General features: G+C 44.2%; 1 long non-coding RNA gene and 3 other non-coding genes across 4 annotated transcripts; all 4 read left to right on the forward strand.

Moving 5' to 3' along the window:
- Window positions 1-1,316: 1,316 nt before the first annotated feature.
- TRNAN-GUU (transfer RNA asparagine (anticodon GUU)) lies at window positions 1,317-1,390 on the forward strand. Its single transcript has one exon. It is a non-coding gene; the product is annotated as a tRNA-Asn (tRNA).
- Window positions 1,391-9,339: 7,949 nt separating this feature from the next.
- TRNAV-CAC (transfer RNA valine (anticodon CAC)) lies at window positions 9,340-9,412 on the forward strand. Its single transcript has one exon. It is a non-coding gene; the product is annotated as a tRNA-Val (tRNA).
- On the forward strand, window positions 9,352-16,051 carry LOC130707306 (uncharacterized). Its single transcript, XR_009007213.1, has 3 exons — window positions 9,352-10,782; window positions 12,555-12,655; window positions 15,626-16,051. It is a non-coding gene; the product is annotated as an uncharacterized LOC130707306 (long non-coding RNA).
- On the forward strand, window positions 11,602-11,675 carry TRNAN-GUU (transfer RNA asparagine (anticodon GUU)). Its single transcript has one exon. It is a non-coding gene; the product is annotated as a tRNA-Asn (tRNA).
- Window positions 16,052-18,645: the final 2,594 nt, after the last annotated feature.

The raw sequence follows: 18,645 nt of genomic DNA on the forward strand, positions 1-18,645 counted from the left end.
CTTGTGACGTTATTGACCCAGCAGTTACTAAACCCAGGCAACAACAGAATGAAGTAGAATGCTCTCATTGGTCCCATTTTACAGAAGAAAGAAGGGAGGCACAGAAACTTTATTTGTTCAAGGCCACGCAAGGGCGGAACCATTTTTACAACCCAGAGCTTGTGCGCCCGAGAGCACAGATGAGTTGGGTCTTTCTTCTCAGATGTGGGTGTATCAGGATTTCTCAGCTGGAGGGGTGGGAAGAAGAGCAAGAAGGAGAGAGACGGCAAGAGAGGGAGCGAGGGAGGGGTGGAAGCACAAATTCGTTTATTCTTCCCCTCCCTTCCCCTTCCTCCCTCCTTCCCTCCCTCTCCTCTTGCCTCCCGCTTTCTCTCCGACGCCAGCTCTTTCCCTCCTTCCCCACTCTCTCTTTCCCTCCTTCCCCACTCTCTGACAGAAACAAGGCTCATGAGATCTGGGATCCCCGCACCAGCCTCGTGGGAGATCTCAATGCCCACGTCCCCAAACCCGCCTTCCCCCGTGTTTTTTCGCTTCCCGCCGGTTCCCCGCTCCCAGGATCGACCCCACAGAACGCAGCCTGCTCAGCTGGGCGCGGGGAGCTGCACCGCGCAGACGGGGACCTGTAGGCCTTTCCGTTGCCCGCCCCACGGGATGCTGCGAAATCAAATAACCAGAATAAAGGCTTTTAGAAAAGAAATGTTCACTTCGAAAACGTTTCCTTATTTCCATTCTCAGGGGTCTTCATGGGACCAAGGGCTAAAGACGACAATGTATTCATCCAAGTGCTAAGAGCGTCCTGGTGAGTGCCAGACCCTGTTCTGGGCGTGGGGACGCAGGGGCGACCATCACGGCGACCGCTGCCGTTGTGGAAATCGCGTGATGGACACAGGAAACCAAAGCACCACACCGGCCCCCGGAGGCCTCTCGGAAGGGTGGGCAAACTCTCATTCAATGGGTGTCGGCGAGGAAACCGGAAGAGCCGTCATGGATGCCCACCGGGTGTTCAGCTATCCTTGGACCCCATTGGGTTCAGGCCCGGAGGGTCCCGGCCCGGGCTCCGGGTGTCTCCGGGGGCGCTGGCATCTGAGGCGGGTAAGGGGCAAGGCGGGGTCAGGCCATTCTGCTGCCCTTTTGGTTTCGGATAAGGCACCTAAGGCACCAGTTTCAAACAGGATAAAGAACATCATTCATCGCTCTAAACGTTCCGTTTTTCCGAGGCTTTGGAACTGGCACGGTGCTCCTGCGGGGCAGGCGGCACACCCTGGGAATTAGTAAGTGTCTACTGCAAAGAGAGTCCAGAAAAGACGCGCACTGTTGTCTCTGTGGCGCAATCGGTTAGCGCGTTCGGCTGTTAACCGAAAGGTTGGTGGTTCGAGCCCACCCAGGGACGGTGGGGGAGTTTTGTTCGACTTTTGTTTTTTTTTCAGAACCCATTCAGGACTTTCCGTGCTGAATACCATTCCAGGTGTTCCATGCTGATTATTACCTGTACATCGGCTCACACAAACTTTACCGAACTGCATTCGGGGTCCTATCCACCTCACGACTGCTGCCAGTCTCGGGCCACCCCGCCTTCCCAGCTCTATTGTCTATCGTCTCTACTGGACTCCATACTCGCCTAACTCACGACCTTCTGAAAGAGACCGAGGAATCCACAGTCTGGTGGGATAAAGTCTTTATTCTGCCAAAGTCTATAGACTTGAACAAGAAAGTTGTTTTTTATGTGCCTCAAAGTTGTCATCTGTGAACGTTAGTACTCGTTCTGTGAATGATGTTATCAGTGAGCTCATCATCATAATTCTCCTCTGCATTGTTTCTGACAAAGGCATTTCTTGCATGGTTGTGTAGTATTTGGTTTCATGGCTTCACGATGACGAATAGGCTGCAACCATCATTATTGTACACACACCTCTGACCACTCGTGCAGGTGTTTCCAGAGCGTAGAGAACTGCAAGTGCAAGTGCTACCTTTAGTGTTTCTGTGCTTCTAATGTTGGTAAATCCTTCAAGTTTGCCCTCCACAGAAGTGGCACTGAATCATATTCCATTTTATTTTCCAGTCTTTCAATGTCCCTTTCTTCACTTACTTGCCAACACAGCAATCTTTCTATACATCTCTCTATGATAGTCTAACTAATAAAGGGAGCAGTGCCCTCCCGACATAACTAAGGGGAAGGACAACAGGGGGACACTGTGGGCAGTACACAGAGATACTCTATTGCATACGTTCGAAAGCTCAACATTCAATATTTTTAAAGTCTCCCAATAACTGTAATGGTTTTCTCTGCTGACCTAGTCAACAGGGTCCAGAGAAGACTGCCCAGAGTGACCTCTTTGACAATGTCCTGCCAAGCAACTTATCCAAAGAGAAGAATCTCGCTGATCCCAGAGGTTTTTTTCCTTCTCCCCTTTCCTCTTCTATTTATACGTTTTGGTTATACTTTTAATTTGATGCAAACAATCTAATGCCTGTCCTGTCCTTCCTCCTATCAAATGGGGAATTCGCATGGGCATAAGTGTCTCTATGTTATTCCTTGACACTTTTTTGTTTGTTTTTTTTGTCTGTCTGTTTTGTGACTGTGACTATAAACATTAGCCCATCTAAGACACCTCGTGGGAGCCAACAGAATCCTGCCCACCACAGGTTCCTGCTTCAGACCTGGACCCTTAGAGCTATTGGCTCGTGTTTGCTCTGTTCTGTTCAATCTCATGTGAGATTGAACCGTGTGGTTCTTTTTCATACCGTGTGGTTACTGGACAGGTATTTTCTCTCTCTCTCTCTCTCTCCCTCTCATTTGTGCATCACTAATTTCTCGTCTCAGTGCGGGATTCTGGTTTTCATTTTAGGAAGTGAACTTCTGGGGATAATCCCTGTTGGGTGGCGGTTGACAGGGATCCATTCCCTGTTAGGTAGAAGATGACAGCTAATCCGGACCATGAGTCTTTTTGGTCTGATGCTTGTCCTGAGGATTCTGGTGTTTCCTTGTATGAGACACCGCAGCAGTGAGAAGCTGTCCACCTCTTGTCTTTCCACTATTTGCTAAAAACCACGTGGGCCCAGTCAACCCTTGTCAATAACTGCAAAAGTGTAGTAGCTACAATCAGGACGATCTTAATATGCAATGGTTCCCTCATAAGGAACTCAACATTAATAAGGGGGATTATACAGGAAGAATATTGAATTTTTAGCAGGGAATAGGCAGCTTTCTTTCACTGGTATACTCAAGTTTCTAAATAACTAAAAAAATTCAAACCAATGTCCCTTAGGGATTGCTTAAATCAGACTACAGAAAGCAGAGGAAAGACATTTATATCATTACAAACAAGCAACAAAGTCAGCAACATGAGCACTTGTGACAACCGTACAAATCAACATTTAAACCTTCCAGAACTGTAAGCCCGTTCGGTCCTTAATAAAAATGGATGAGGAGCAATAACTTCATGCACAGGTATATACCCTGGAGACTCAAAAGCGTATCACTTTCAGCAATGAGGGTCCTCCGAAGACCTAAATGTTGCTTAATTATTTCACTTTGTTTCCCTCACTGGCAAGTGTTGTTAATACATATCATTGCCTCTGCTTTCACTTTAAATAATGTCCACTCGTTTGATGGCTTCTTTTCCCTTTTAAATCTATTTTTTCAGAAAGAAATCAATGTATTTTCTCTTCCTCTGGAGAGAATGGACAAATTAGGTCTCTAACAATTTAAAGGAGTCACTTCCCCAGTTAACTTCAGGAAAGTAATAATAACTTGTATAAATCTACAATAAGGAGATTAAGAATTTCTGGGACAATTGCTTTACTACTTATGCTTTCAATGTGGTATCTATATAAGGAAAAATTTTGTTGTTGAATTGGTGACAAGTAACAATAACAGATTTAGCTATAGATTAAATTAACGGTCTTGATTACTTGGAACAACAACGATAAACAAGAAAGGATATTGATAACAAAGATGAATCTTAATACTTTTAAGAAATTTAAATAATTTATACTTTGGATATATAATGGCATTTAAAATGTTTCTGTCATGTTGTGTTTTTTTTTTTTTTTTTGAGGCGACTCAGTAAAATTGGATTGGCTTAATAATTTTGCTCTAGAAATGACTGAATATATATATATATATTTCAGATTACCTTGTAATATAGAAAATAATGATGGTATAGCATTCTAGTATATAAGTCTTGGCTTAATTTTGCCTTGAAAATCTGAGTTAAGTTGGACTTCCTAAATTTCCTATACTGGTTGTACTAGTCAAATAAGCAAACATATCCACGAAGTATTTCAACTTCTAAAAATTTAAATTTATGTGTTGAAGTATATTAAATATACTTGTCAAGTACACTAAATATACTAATATCTTCAAAGAGAAATGAATACTTGTACTTCTAGAAACCAGACGACTCAATTATTCCACTTACAATTTTTGGTAAATATGTTTAGGCGTCATCTAATATATGATTCCATATATACCAATATATGATTCCAACATTCCCATGTTCCAACATGCGTCAGCTTAAATTACAAGTTCAAGATCTAGAGTTAACTTCAATCCTTTGACTAACATTAAATTGGTTTAATTAACGAATTATCTTTGGTTGCCTGCAAATTCTCTCTGTCTTTGTCCTTCCCGTTTGCCCTGATTTCATGATAGGTCGGTTGACAACAGTGCTTTCGTTGGAGAATGCTGTTGTTTTCTGGGTTCACATATATTTCTATAGTTTGTAGGTTTGTGGCTGGTGCTGTGGCTATTCTTATGTGTTCCCTTGACAAAAGTTCAGTAGAGTGGCTTGTGTTTTCACTGCTCTGACACGTCAGAATCATAACCTTAATGCTGCGCACTGCACGGCTTCTGAAACCTTCTCAGAGCGCCTCCTGGCTTCCTGTTACACATTCATTTTTTGCATGGCACTTGCTTTTTATCACAGCAAGCACCAAAATCCAGCTTGGCAAAGAAATGATATCATTGAAAAGAAAGTAGAAGAATCTAATGTTGGCAGATTTTATTATGAAAATTACACCTCAATAAAGCTTACATTTTTAACAAAAAAGGACAAACAAAACCCAATGTTGACAGGATGGAGAGCACTGGAGATTCTTACCCATTTCTGGAAAAGGTATAAAAAAGTTCCACAGGTTGGAAAAAAAATTGGCAGCATCCACTGAGGGTCATACATACACAGTTACATGCTGTGGCCCAGAGATCGTACTTTTAGCTGTGCTATACCTTTGACCTGTGCTCTCCAATATGATAGGTGCAAGCCACATGTAGCTACTGAACACTTGAAAATTGCTAGCGCCACAGGTTGTAATGATAATATTTTGATGTAATAAGTCTCCTAAAACATTAAAATAGATTAAAATAGAAAATTCAAAATTCCTTGTGACAGGTTTGAAAACGAATAAAGGGAAACGTCACTAACATGAAGTCGGGAGACCAGAAGTGGGAGCTCTCATGGGGTACCACTCAAGTTCAAAGACAAGAAGTATCGTCAATTACATACCGAAAAAGAAGAAGCATCAACAGAAAGGAATCTTCAATTACAGGCCCCAACAGAAAGACATGCACGTTGCATCTCCTGCAAGAAATCAGCAACTTGGCAATGAGAAACCGTCATCACCCTGAACTTTCACTTTTCTCCAATGGACTTGGGTTCAAAACAACCTCCCTCAGCTTCCTCCTCTTTCTCTGTAAAGTCAGGTTCCTTCCTCTCCTTTGTTTGTGGGACTAGCCTATGGCTTTTGCTATTGCTTGCTTGTCCTCAGTTGCAATTCTTCCGCTATTCCTGAATAAACACTTTCTGCTGGAAAAAAAGAAACAAAACCGACTTTTATATATTTTTATTTTTATAAATTTTTAAAATTTATTTTGTGTATTTGTTTTTGGCTGCGTTGGGTCTTCGTTGCTGGGCGAGGGCTTTCTCTAGGTGCAGTGATTGGGGGCTACTCTTCATTGTGGTGGCTTCTCTTTTTGTGGAGCACGGGCTCTAGGCCGGCAGGGGTCAGTAGTTGTGGCATGAGGGCTCAGTAGTTGTGGCTCACGGGCTCTAGAGCATAGGCTCAGTAGTTGGGGTGCACGGGCTTAGTTGCTCCACAGCATGTGGGATCTTCCCGGAACAGGGCTCGACCCTGTGTCCTCTGCCTTGGCAGGCGCATTCTTAACCAATGCGCAACCATGGAAGCCCCCAAAAGTATTATCTTGAAAGTCAACACTGGCATTATTCTCTTGGAATGGGGTGCTCTAGAAAAATGTGTATGTCCCCCAAAAGTCATAAAAAAATGTTCGTACCATTTCAGAATATCCTCAACTGGAAACAACTGAACTGTCCAACAGTTCAAAACTACGTGGAGTTATATTCTTACAAGGCATACACACAGAGACAAAGAACTACGTGAAAAATAGGGTTAAATTTCATAGACATAATGTTGAGTGAAAGAAGTCAGACCCATGCCCCTCCATGCCCCCAAACCCAGTGCATGCCCTGTGATTCAATTTATGTGAAAGTAACAGGCAGAGAGGTTGGGAGGGGTATGTGTGTGATTACTCTGAGCTCTTGCATGGGAAGAGTCATGAGGAAGCCTTCTGTGGTCTGGTAATTTTGCATACCTTAGTTATTTAGGTTGCTTCAAAAGTTATTCAGGTTGGTGTACACTGGTGATGGTTTGGGAAGTGTACACTCTTTGTACTTTATGCATATTATGCCTCATTGTTTTAAAGTTTAATGCCACTTGTTTATTGTTAAAGTGATGCTGCTACTTTTTCTTCTGCTTTGTCCTGGGCTAGGAGGGAAAGCAAGTTCAAAGTAGTTACTGTGATATTTGTGCTGTCCTCAGATTTTTGGCTTCCCTTCACTATCGGATATCTGACTACTTATGCATATGCTGCTCACAACCATTACCTTAAGCTGACATTCCATTGTTAATACTGTGTCAAAGAGAGAACCAAGTGTTCATGACCAAATTTGCTCTTTTAAGAATAAATATGAGTCAAGGAAGGGGGGTGGTATATGAAATTGAGCAATTCTGATGAGGAAAGTAGTTCAATTAGGCTTAATTAACTCACAGGTGCCAAAGGGGGACACTGGCAGGTAGTACACAAAGAATAGCCGCCACATGCATTTCACCACTAAACTCTCAAGAATTTTTGAGCATCCACATATAGCCAAAAGCGTTTACCTGATTAGCTCGGAACTTCACTAGATTAAACCCTCCTGATTAGCTGTTTGATGGCTTTCAGCTATCTGTCCCTCCAGGAAAGGGAAAACTCCCCTTTCTCAGGCTTTGTGTGTGTGTGTCAGTGTGTGTGTGTGTGTGTGTGTGTGTGTGTGTGTCTGTGTTTCCTCTCTTCTCTTTTCTGGCTTTTTTATAAATCCTGCCTTTGTTTAATGACAACATCCTAATAACTGTTTCCCATTTTTATTAGTAACCAGGTGAGCTAACTCATTCAAAATCTCTTTACTACTTGAAGTAAGTCAGAAAGAGAAAAACAAATATCGTATATTAACGCATATATGTGGAACCTAGGAAAATGGTTCAGATGACCCGGTTTGCAGGGCAGAAAGAGAGACACAGATGTAGAGAACAAACATATGGACCCCAACGGGGGGGAAAAGCGGCAGAGGGGTTGGTGGTGGTGGGATGCGTTGGGAGATTGGGATTGACATATATACACGAATATATATATAATAACAATTAAGAGCCTGCTGTATTAAAAATATTTTTTTAAATTCAAAAATAATCTCTTTACTACTAATGTTGAAGTATGATTTTCATATTCACATGTGTATACACTATGTTGGTAGCTTTGAAATCTATTCTTGGGTGGAGACTGCCATGGAACGGGAAAGTTTAGGCCTTCAATGGTTGGAAGATAGGTCCTTCTTAGTCTTTAAAGAGACAGTTTCCAGTTAGTATGTGTTTAACAAACGCATCGTCATTCTCTCTGCGTCTAACGTCGTTGCTTCTCCAGTGGTCCTGTTTACTCTTTCTCCTCTTCCTCTTCATTTCATTAATGAGTTTGGGGAGGTTTGTAGGCCTACCTTTCAATCTTCTCTTCCTTTTGATATATTGGAGGTTGAACAAGGAAGGGATGCAAATCTCAGTGAAGTTTTCTCAGTTACCCGTGAGCATGGTGGCCAAGGGGAGGGGCTCTGGAGGCAAACTGCTTGGGTCTGAGTGCTGGCTCTCACTGTCACGGGGTGGGGTGGGGGGGGGGTGAGACCCTGGAAAGGTTAGCTCAGCTTTTCAGCGCCTCAGTGTTCTCATCTGCAACAAGGGGTGGTAAAGTCCTACGCTATCTTCCAGGGTTGTTATGTGGACTTAGTAAGTGATTCCACAGTAAAGCACTGAGGAACAGTGCTGGTCACTGAGTAAAGCTCGAGAAAGCTGGTATTATCGTTATTATGAAGTCTTTTATTTCCCCTTCTAACTGTACCACTGCTGACTTTCAACATTCCCCAGAACAAACTGCGATTGTTTACATGTTTAGCTGACCTCTTCTCCCTCATATTAGTGACCTGCATCTGGGAAATTGGTTGCTTTGGATGGTGATCGAACTGGTGATCTAAAGGCAGTGGGGGACTGGATCCAGCTTCATCAGATTCTTGGACCTTGGGCAGGCATGACGATCGTTTAGCTCATGGTAGACAATCTCTTGCACATGTTTCTATAGCAAGAGCTTTTCATAGATAGTCAGACATACCTTACGTATTATAAGAAAAGTGCAAGTATGTACCAGTGACCTGTCTTTTTGGCTGTTGTTGTTTGAAGAAATCAAAGGAAGAAAATAGAATTTACCTGGGAGTTGTAGATTTCCTCCTTCAGGTATGACGGAGTGTTTGTAGCAAGCTAGCATTCACCCTGAAGACGACTCAATCCAGTCTGGATGAAAGGAATTCTGTTTGAAGGCTTTGGGGACATGCAGCTAGGACCCACAGGATCCGCTCCAGAGAGAGAGAAGCTCACTGGAATGAACCGAATTCTCTACCTTTTCCCCTTAGGCCCAAAGGGCACTTGCCCGAACCCCCGGCTCCCGCGGCTTCTGGGAGCTGAGGAGTCAGCAGCGGGGGCGACCCCTGCACTCGGGGGCATAGCCGTGGATCCGAGGACTCTGCGGTCGGTGCGGGAGCCCGAAGGCCGACTGTGGGAGGCTCGGGGGTCCTCCCTTCGGGCCAGGCGAGGAACCCTGAAAGCAGGGCCTCTCGGAAGCCGCAGTCTGCTTGCCTGAGAGATCTCGGGGCTTCAAGGTTCATTCTGCAGTTTAAAAAGTTGGCGACTAGGAGAGTGGTGGCAGGACCTACGGATTTCAGGGATGTGCCACTAGGCGGCAGCACCCGCCGTGTTTCCGTAGTGTAGCGGTTATCACGTTCGCCTCACACGCGAAAGGTCCCCGGTTCGAAACCGGGCGGAAACAAACGTCCTTCCTTTCTGAAGTTTTTACCTTCCCATTCCAAAAACCAAAACGGGCGAAAGGCAGGGGCTGAGGCGGCGGGCGCAGCCTCAGTTTCCATCCCCAAGGTACAGGCCAGGAGTTCCCTTACTGCCTGAGAGCCTGCTCAGCACCAGGAACCCGCCCTCCTTTCTCTGCTCTGAGGCACCGCGGAGCGCAGGCCACAGCCAGCTAATCCAAGTGGGCAAAGGACAAGGCTGACTTCGGGTCAGTTTTACATCCGGAAATCCCCTCACCTACTAAGCAGGCGCCTAAACCTCTTCCACATGTTCACACGAGTTATGTCTCTGAAAACCGAGGAGTTCATCCCAGTGAGGCACACTTGGCTTTCCCCCACCTCGGCACACCTACGCAACAGTTTGATCTGCGTGACGCCACAAAAGAGACCGAACCCGACTGTGCACCGGGGACCCGAGCCAAAGACACGGAAATGAACAATGTCAGGCTCCACGAATTGAGCCGGTCGCGGAGGGGAAGGAGCCCGTAGCGGTGCCGTCTCCAGGAGAGCCCCCAGAGCCAGGGCAGAGATCAGGAAGTGGACGGATCCGCCCATCACCTGCTGACATCCCAGTCGGCAGCTGACTCAAGGGAAAAGCGAGGTTCAGGAAGAGAGCAGGACCTTGGCTCGGCAGCACACAGCGCTGAAGCTAGACCAGGACGGACCTTGTGTCCTGTCTCAGGGCCCAAGGCGTCGCCCAAGACTGGAGAGGTGAAGGGTGATGAGCAGCCGGGCAAGGGCTGGGAGCCTTGCACAGCTGCATTCAGCCCTGGGCTTCTGGGAAATCTCCGTTCCTGCTCTCCGGGTCTCTGAAGTTTAGTCTTGACTTCTACAATTTTCACGTGGAGACGCTACGTCGGGGCTCCTCAATGGTTCCCTGGTGGTCTAGTGGCTAGGATTCGGCGCTTTCACCGCTGCGGCCCGGGTTCGATTCCCGGTCAGGGAAGCCTCTGCAAAAATGTTTTTCTTCTTTTTCCCCTTCAGCGTCTCCACTGGCAGGCGTCTTCCTCTTCCTGCCCCGACCAGAGCTGTGTTTTGCTTCAAGGTTCAGATGCAGACGAGCTTCTGCACTGAGTCCCCAAATGCCGGCGAGTCCCGGCCTCAGGGTCCTTGACATCGCGCAGGCTGGAGGACGTGAGATGTAATGAACAGCCTGGGCTGGCCGGCTCTCGCCTCGGCTCTTTTCCCCCTGCATGTTACAAACCCGAAGTCTTATTTACCGCGTTTTCATCCCAAGAGAATCGGAGACTCGAGTTCCAAACATTCATTAAGAACCACAACCAAAGCCCTTGGAAACATACAAGAAAGTTGCAAGAGGAATAACATCGTATATTCTGTACGTAAGTGCACAGTAAACATTTTCCCACGTTGGGTTTCTCACTCTCTCTCCGTACGTAAGAATGGCGACACCACTTGAGAGTTCCTTGCAGACCTCTCCACTCAAGATTGCTCCTTTCGTTTGGCGTGTCTCTCAAAGGCAGCTTCTGCGGGACTTGTCCTCCAAGACCAGGGGGAGCCTCTGTCCTCGCGAGGAGGCCCCCTGGCCCTTTCAGGAACCTGAAATCCGTTCTCTTCAGGCTGTAGAGAAGCTTCAAGAGGAGTTTTATTCCGCTCCCCCCGAAGCGCAGGCCAGGCACGTTCTGTGCTAGTAGGAATCCCCCCGGGCCGGCTGCCCTCCGGTCTCCTTCCCGGTTGCCTTGGCGGGCAGTGGGGTCTTGGGTCAGCCTGAGCGCTGGAACCGCCTACCTCGCGAAAGGCCCTTCTGGGAAGTGCAGCTGCCCCTTGGCTGTTGCCTGGATCTCTGTGCCCTGCACGGAGCGTAAAGGGTTCTGACAGGACACAAAGGTGACGAATCCTTCCCTGGAGTGAGTGGGAGGATGAGAGGACCAGATGGGAAATGCGTCCAAGGGAGGGGGTGTATTCTCAAGTGCTTGTCAGAATTGTCTGCATGGGTGGCTGCCCTATGATAATAGTGCTTAGTGTTGTCTTTTCCTGACGTCGACCCAGTCTCAGGTCCAGTGGGATCGGCTGCTCTAAACTTTCCGTTTTTCCGAAGCTTTGGAACTGGTACCGTTTTCCTGCGAGAAAGGCGGCACATCCTAGGAATTAGTCAGTGTCTACTCCATAGAGAGGCGAGGAAAGGGGGCGTGCTGCTGTCTCTGTGGCGCAATGGGTTAGCGCGTTCGGCTGTTAATCGAAAGGTTGGTGGTTCGAGCCCACCCAGGGACGGTGGGAGAGGTTTTAGAACCCATTCAGCGTTTTTTTCTGTGCTGATTACCATTGCAGGTGTTCCATGCTGATTATCACCTGTACATCTGCTCCCACAAAGTTTACCGAACTGCATTCGGGGTCCTAGCCACCTCACGACTGCTGCCAGTCTTGGGCCACACTCCCCTTCCCAGCTCTATTGTCTGTCGTCTCTATTGGACTCTATACTTGCCTAACTTACGGCCTTCTGAAAGAGATCGAGGAAGCCACGGTCTGGTGGGATAGTCTTTATTCTGCCAAGTCTACAGACTTGGACAAGAAAGTTCTATTTTATGTGTCTCAAATTTTTCAGCTGTGAACGTTAGTAATTCTTCTATGAATGATGTTATCGGTGAACTCATCATCATAATTCTCCTCTGCATTATTTTTGATAAAGGCATTTCTTCCATGGTTGTGTAGTATTTGGTTTCATGGCTTCACGATGACGAATAGGCTGCAACCATCATTATTGTACACACACCTCTGACCACTCGTGCAGGTGTTTCCAGAGCGTAGAGAACTGCAAGTGCAAGTGCTACCTTTCGTGTTTCTATGCTTCTAATGTTGGCAAATCCTTCAAGTTTGCCCTCCACAGAAGTGGCACTGAATCATATTCCATTTTATTTTCCAGTCTTTCAATGTCCCTTTCTTCATTTACTTGCCAACACAGCAACCTTTCTATACATCTCTCTATGGTAGTCTAACTAATAAAGGGAGCAGTGCCCTCCCGACATAACTAAGGGGAAGGACAACAGGGGGACACTGTGGGCAGTACACAGAGATATTCTATTGCATACGTTCGAAAGCTCAACATTCAATATTTTTAAAGTCTCCCAATAACTGTAATGGTTTTCTCTGCAGACCTAGTCAACAGGGTCCAGAGAAGACTGCCCAGAGTGACGTCTTTGACAACGTCCTGCCAAGCAACTTATCCAAAGAGAAGAATCTCGCTCATCCCAGAGGTTTTTTCCTTCTCCCCTTTTCTCTTTTATTTATACATTTTGGTTATACTTTTAATTTGATGCGAACAATCTAATGCCTGTCCTTCCTCCTATCAAATGGGGAATTCGCATGGGAATAAGTGTTTCTATGTTTTTCCTTGACCGTTTTTTGTTTGTTTTTTGGCTGTGACGATAACAATTAGCCCATCTAAGACACCTCGTGGGAGCCAACAGAATCCTGCCCCCCACCAGTTCCTGCTTCAGACCTGGACCCTTAGAGCTATTGGCTCGTGTTTGCTCTGTTCTGTTATATCTCATGTGCAGCAATTGAGCATTTTGGCTTTTTCATACTGTGTGGTTACTGGACACGGATTTTGTCTCTCTCTCTCCCTCTCATTTGTGCATCACTAATTTCTCGTCTCAGTGCGGGATTCTGGTTTTCATTTTAGGAAGTGAACTTCTGGGGATGATCCCTGTTGGGTGGCGGTTGACAGGGATCCATTCCCTGTTAGGTAGAAGATGACAGCTAATCCGGACCATGAGTCTTTTTGGTCTGATGCTTGTCCTGAGGATTCTGGTGTTTCCTGGTATGAGACACCGCAGCAGTGAGAAGCTGTCCACCTCTTGTCTTTCCACTATTTGCTAAAAACCACGTGGGCCCAGTCAACCCTTGTCAATAACTGCAAAAGTGTAGTAGCTACAGTCAGGACGATCTTAATATGCAATGGTTCCCTCATAAGGAACTCAACATTAATAAGGGGGATTAATACAGGAAGAATATTGAATTTTTAGCACGGAATAGGCAGCTTTCTTTCATTGGTATACTCAAGGTTCTAAATAACTGAAAAAATTCAAACAAATGTCCTTCAGGGATGGCTGAAATCAGACTACAGAAAGCAGAGGAGAGACATAGCATTACAAAGAAGCAACAAAGTCAGCAACATGAGCACTTGTGACAACCCTACAAATCAAGAGTTAAACCTTCCAGAACTGTAAGCCCGTTCGGTCCTTAATAAAAATGGAGGAGGAGCAATGACTTCATGCACAGATACATACCCTGGAGACTCAAAAGCATATCACAGAATTACTCCGAGTTTCATTGATGAGCTTCCTTCAAGGACCTAATGTGGCTTACTTATTTCATTTTGTTTCCCTCACTGTCAGTTGCTGTTAAAACATATCATTGCCTCTGCTTTCACCTTAAATAATGCCCACTAGTTTGATGAATTTTTTTCCCTTTAAATATATCTTCTCAGAAGCAAAACAATATACTTTCTCTTCCTTGGGAGAGAATAGACAAAGTAGGCCTCTAAAAACTTAAATTAATTAAAACTCAGTTCCCCAATTAATTTCAGGAAAGTAATAATCACTCGTATAAATTTAAAATAAGAAAATTAAGAATTTCTGGGAAGAATGCTTTACTACTTATGCTTTCAATGTGGTATTTATATAAGGAAAAATTTTGTTGTGGAATTGGTGACAAGGAACGATAACAGATTTAGCTGTAGATTAAATGAATGGTCTTGATTACTCGGAACAAGAGTGAGAAACGAAATGAAATGGATTACAAAGATGACCCTTAATACTTTTAAGCAATTTAAATAATTTATACATTTTATATATCATGACATTTAAAGTGTTTATGTCATGTCGTGTGCTTTTATCGAGGTTACTCAGAAAAATTAGATTGGTTTCATAATTTTGGTCTAAAAACGACTATATATATATTTTCAGATTATGTTATGATGTAGAAAATAATGGTGGCATAATATACTGTTGTGTAAGTCTTGGCTTTATTTTGGCTTGAAAATCTGAGTTACGTTGGACTTCCTAAATTTCCTGTACTGGTTGTACTGGTTAAATAAGCAAACGTATCCAATAAGTTTTCAACGAGTAAAAATTTAAATTTATGTGTTGAAGTATATTAAATATACTAGTCAAGTACATTAAATATACTAATATCTTTAAAGAGGAATGAATACTTGTAATTCTAGAAACCAGACGACTCAATTATTCCACTTACAATTTTTGGTAAATATTTTTAGGCGTCATCTAATATATGATTCCATATATACCAATATATGATTCCAACATTCCCATGTTCCAACATGCGTCAGCTTAAATTACAAGTTCAAGATCTGGAGTTAACTTCAATCCTTTGACTAACAGTAAATTGATTTAATTAACGAATCATCTTTGGTTGCCTGCAAATTCTCTCTGTCTTTGTCCTTCCCGTTTGTCCTGATTTCATGATAGGTCGGTCGACAACAGTGCTTTCGTTGGGGAATGCTGTTGTTTTCTGGCTTCACATATATTTCTATAGTTTGTAGGTTTGTGGCTGGTGCTGTGGCTATTCTTATGTGTTCCCTTGACAAAAGTTCAGTAGAGTGGCTTGTGTTTTCACTGCTCTGACATGTCAGAATCATAACCTTAATGCTGAGCACTGCACGGCTTCTGAAACCTTCTCAAAGCGCCTCCTTGCTTCTTGTTACACATTCATTTTTTGCATGGCACTTGCTTTCTCTCACAGCAAGCACCAGAATCCAGCTTGGCAAAGAAATGATATCATTGAAAAGAATGTAGAAAAATCTAATGTTGGCAGGTTTTACTATGTAAATTACACCTCAATAAAGCTTACTTTAAAAAAAAAAGGACAAACAAAACCAAATGTTGACAGGATGGAGAGCACTGGAAATTCTTATTCATTTCTGGAAAGGGTATAAAAAAGTTCCACAGGTTGGAAAAAAAATTTGGCAGCATCCACTGAGGGTCATACATACACAGTTACATGCTGTGGCCCAGAAATCGTACTTTTCGCTGTGCTGTACCTTTGACCTGTGCTCTCCGATATGATAGGTGCAAGCCACATGTAGCTACTGAACACTTGAAAGTTGCTAGGGCCACAGGTTGTAATGATAATATTTTGATGTAGTAAGTCTCCTAAAACATTAAAATAGGTTAAAACAGAAAATTCAAAATTCCTTGTGACAGGTTTGAAAACGAATAAAGGGAAACGTCACTCAGATGAAGTCGGGATACCAGAAGTGGGAGCTCTCATGGGGTACCACTCAAGTTCAAAGACAGGAAGTATCGTCAATTACAAACCCAAACAGAAGAAGCATCAGCAGGAAGAATCCTCGATTACAGGCCCCAACAGAAAAACATATTCGTTGCATCTCCTGCAGGAAATCAGCAACTTGGCAATGAGAAACCGTCATCACCCTGAACTTTCACTTTTCTCCAGTGGACTTGGGTTCAAAACAGCCTCCCTCAGCTTCCTCCTCTCTCTCTGTAAAACAAGGTTCCTTCCTCTCCTTTGTTTGTGGGACTTGCCTATGGCTTTTGCTATAGCTTGCTTGTCCTGAATTGCCATTCTTCCGCTATTCCTGAATAAACGCTTTTTGCTGGAAAAAAACAAAAAACAACCCCCCCCCCAACTTTTATATATTTTTATAAATTTTTAAAATTGATTTTGTGTATTTGTTTTTGGCTGCGTTGGGTCTTCGTTGCTGGGCGAGGGCTCTCTCTAGTTGCAGTGATTGGGGGCTGCTCTTCCTTGTGGTGGCTTCTCTTGTTGCGGAGCACGGGCTCTAGGCGGGCAGGCGTCAGTAGTTGTGGCATGAGGGCTCAGTAGTTGTGGCTCACGGGCTCTAGAGCGTAGGCTCAGTAGTTGGGGTGCACGGGCTTAGTTGCTCCACGGCATGTGGGATCTTCCCGGAACCGGGCTCGACCCCGTGTCCCCTGCCTTGGCAGGCGGATTCTTAACCAATGCGCAACCAGGGAAACCCCCAAAAGTATTATCTTGAAAGTCAACACTGGCATTATTCTCTTGGAATGGGGTGCTCTAGAAAAATGTGTATGTCCCCCAAAAGTCATAAAAAAATGTTCGTACCATTTCAGAATATCCTCAACTGGAAACAACTGAACTGTCCAACAGTTCAAAACTACGTGGAGTTATATTCTTACAAGGCATACACACAGAGACAAAGAACTACGTGAAAAATAGGGTTAAATTTCATAGACATAATGTTGAGTGAAAGAAGTCAGACCCATGCCCCTCCATGCCCCCAAACCCAGTGCATGCCCTGTGATTCAATTTATGTGAAAGTAACAGGCAGAGAGGTTGGGAGGGGTATGTGTGTGATTACTCTGAGCTCTTGCATGGGAAGAGTCATGAGGAAGCCTTCTGTGGTCTGGTAATTTTGCATACCTTAGTTATTTAGGTTGCTTCATCAGTGATTCAGGTTGGTGTACACTGGTAATGGTTTGGGAACTGTACACTCTGTGTACTTTTTGCATAATATGCCTCATTGTTTTAAAGTTTAATGCCACTTGGTTATTGTTAAAGTGATGTTGCTACTTTTTCTTCTGCTTTGTCCTGGGCTAGGAGGGAAAGTAAGTTCAAAGTAGTTACTGTGATATTTTTGCTGTCCTCAGAATTTTGGCTTTCCTTCACTACCGGATATCTGACTACTTACGCATATGCTGCTCACAACCATTACCTTAAGCCGACATTCCACTGTTAATACTGTGTCAAAGAGAGAACCAAGTGTTCATGACCAAATCTGCTCTTTTAAGAATAAATATGAGTCAAGGAACGGGGGGGCCGTATATGAAATTGAGAAATTCTGATGAGGAAAGTAGTCCAATTAGGCTTAACTAACTCACAGGTGCCAAAGGGGGACACTGGCAGGTAGTACACAAAGAATAGCCGCCACATGCATTTCACCACTAAACTCTCAAGAATTGTTGTGCATCCACACATAGCCAAAAGCGTTTACCTGATTAGTTCGGTACTTCACTAGATTAACCCGTCCAGAGTAGCTGTTTGATGGCTTTCAGCTATCTGTTCCTCCAGGAAAGGGAAAACTCCCCTTTCTCAGGCTTTGTTTGTGTGTGTGTGTGTTTCCTCTCTTCTCTTTTCTGGCTTTTTTATAAATCCTGCCTTTGTTTAATGACAACATCCTAATAACTGTTTCCCATTTTTATTAGTAACCATGTGAGCTAACTCATTCAAAATCTCTTTACTACTTGAAGTAAGTCAGAAAGAGAAAAACAAATATCGTATATTAACGCATATATGTGGAACCTAGAAAAATGGTTCAGATGACCCGGTTTGCAGGGCAGAAAGAGAGACACAGATGTAGAGAACAAACATATGGACCCCAACGGGGGGAAAGCGGCAGAGGGGTTGGTGGTGGTGGGATGCGTTGGGAGATTGGGATTGACATATATACACTAATATATATAAAATAACTATTAAGAACCTGCTGTATTAAAAATATTTTTTTTAATTCAAAAATAATCTCTTTACTACTAATGTTGAAGTATGATTTTCATATTCACATGTGTATACACTATGTTGGTAGCTTTGAAATCTATTCTTGGGTGGAGACTGCCATGGAACGGGAAAGTTTAGGCCTTCAATGGTTGGAAGATAGGTCCTTCTTAGTCTTTAAAGAGACAGTTTCCAGTTAGTATGTGTTTAACAAACGCATCGTCATTCTCTCTGCGTCTAACGTCGTTGCTTCTCCAATGGTCCTGTTTACTCTTTCTCCTCTTCCTCTTCATTTCATTAATGAGTTTGGGGAGGTTTGTAGGCCTACCTTTCAATCTTCTCTTCCTTTTGATATATTGGAGGTTGAACAAGGAAGGGATGCAAATCTCAGTGAAGTTTTCTCAGTTACCCGTGAGCATGGTGGCCAAGGGGAGGGGCTCTGGAGGCAAACTGCTTGGGTCTGAGTGCTGGCTCTCACTGTCACGGGGTGGGGTGGGGGTGGGGGTGGGGGGTGAGACCCTGGAAAGCTTAGCTCAGCTTTTCAGCGCCTCAGTGTTCTCATCTGCAACAAGGGGTGGTAAAGTCCTACGCTATCTTCCAGGGTTGTTATGTGGACTTAGTAAGTGATTCCACAGTAAAGCACTGAGGAACAGTGCTGGTCACTGAGTAAAGCTCGAGAAAGCTGGTATTATCGTTATTATGAAGTCTTTTATTTCCCCTTCTAACTGTACCA

The sequence above is a fragment of the Balaenoptera acutorostrata genome, chromosome 1 (genome assembly GCF_949987535.1).
Source record: "Balaenoptera acutorostrata chromosome 1, mBalAcu1.1, whole genome shotgun sequence".
Lineage (NCBI taxonomy): Eukaryota > Metazoa > Chordata > Mammalia > Artiodactyla > Balaenopteridae > Balaenoptera > Balaenoptera acutorostrata.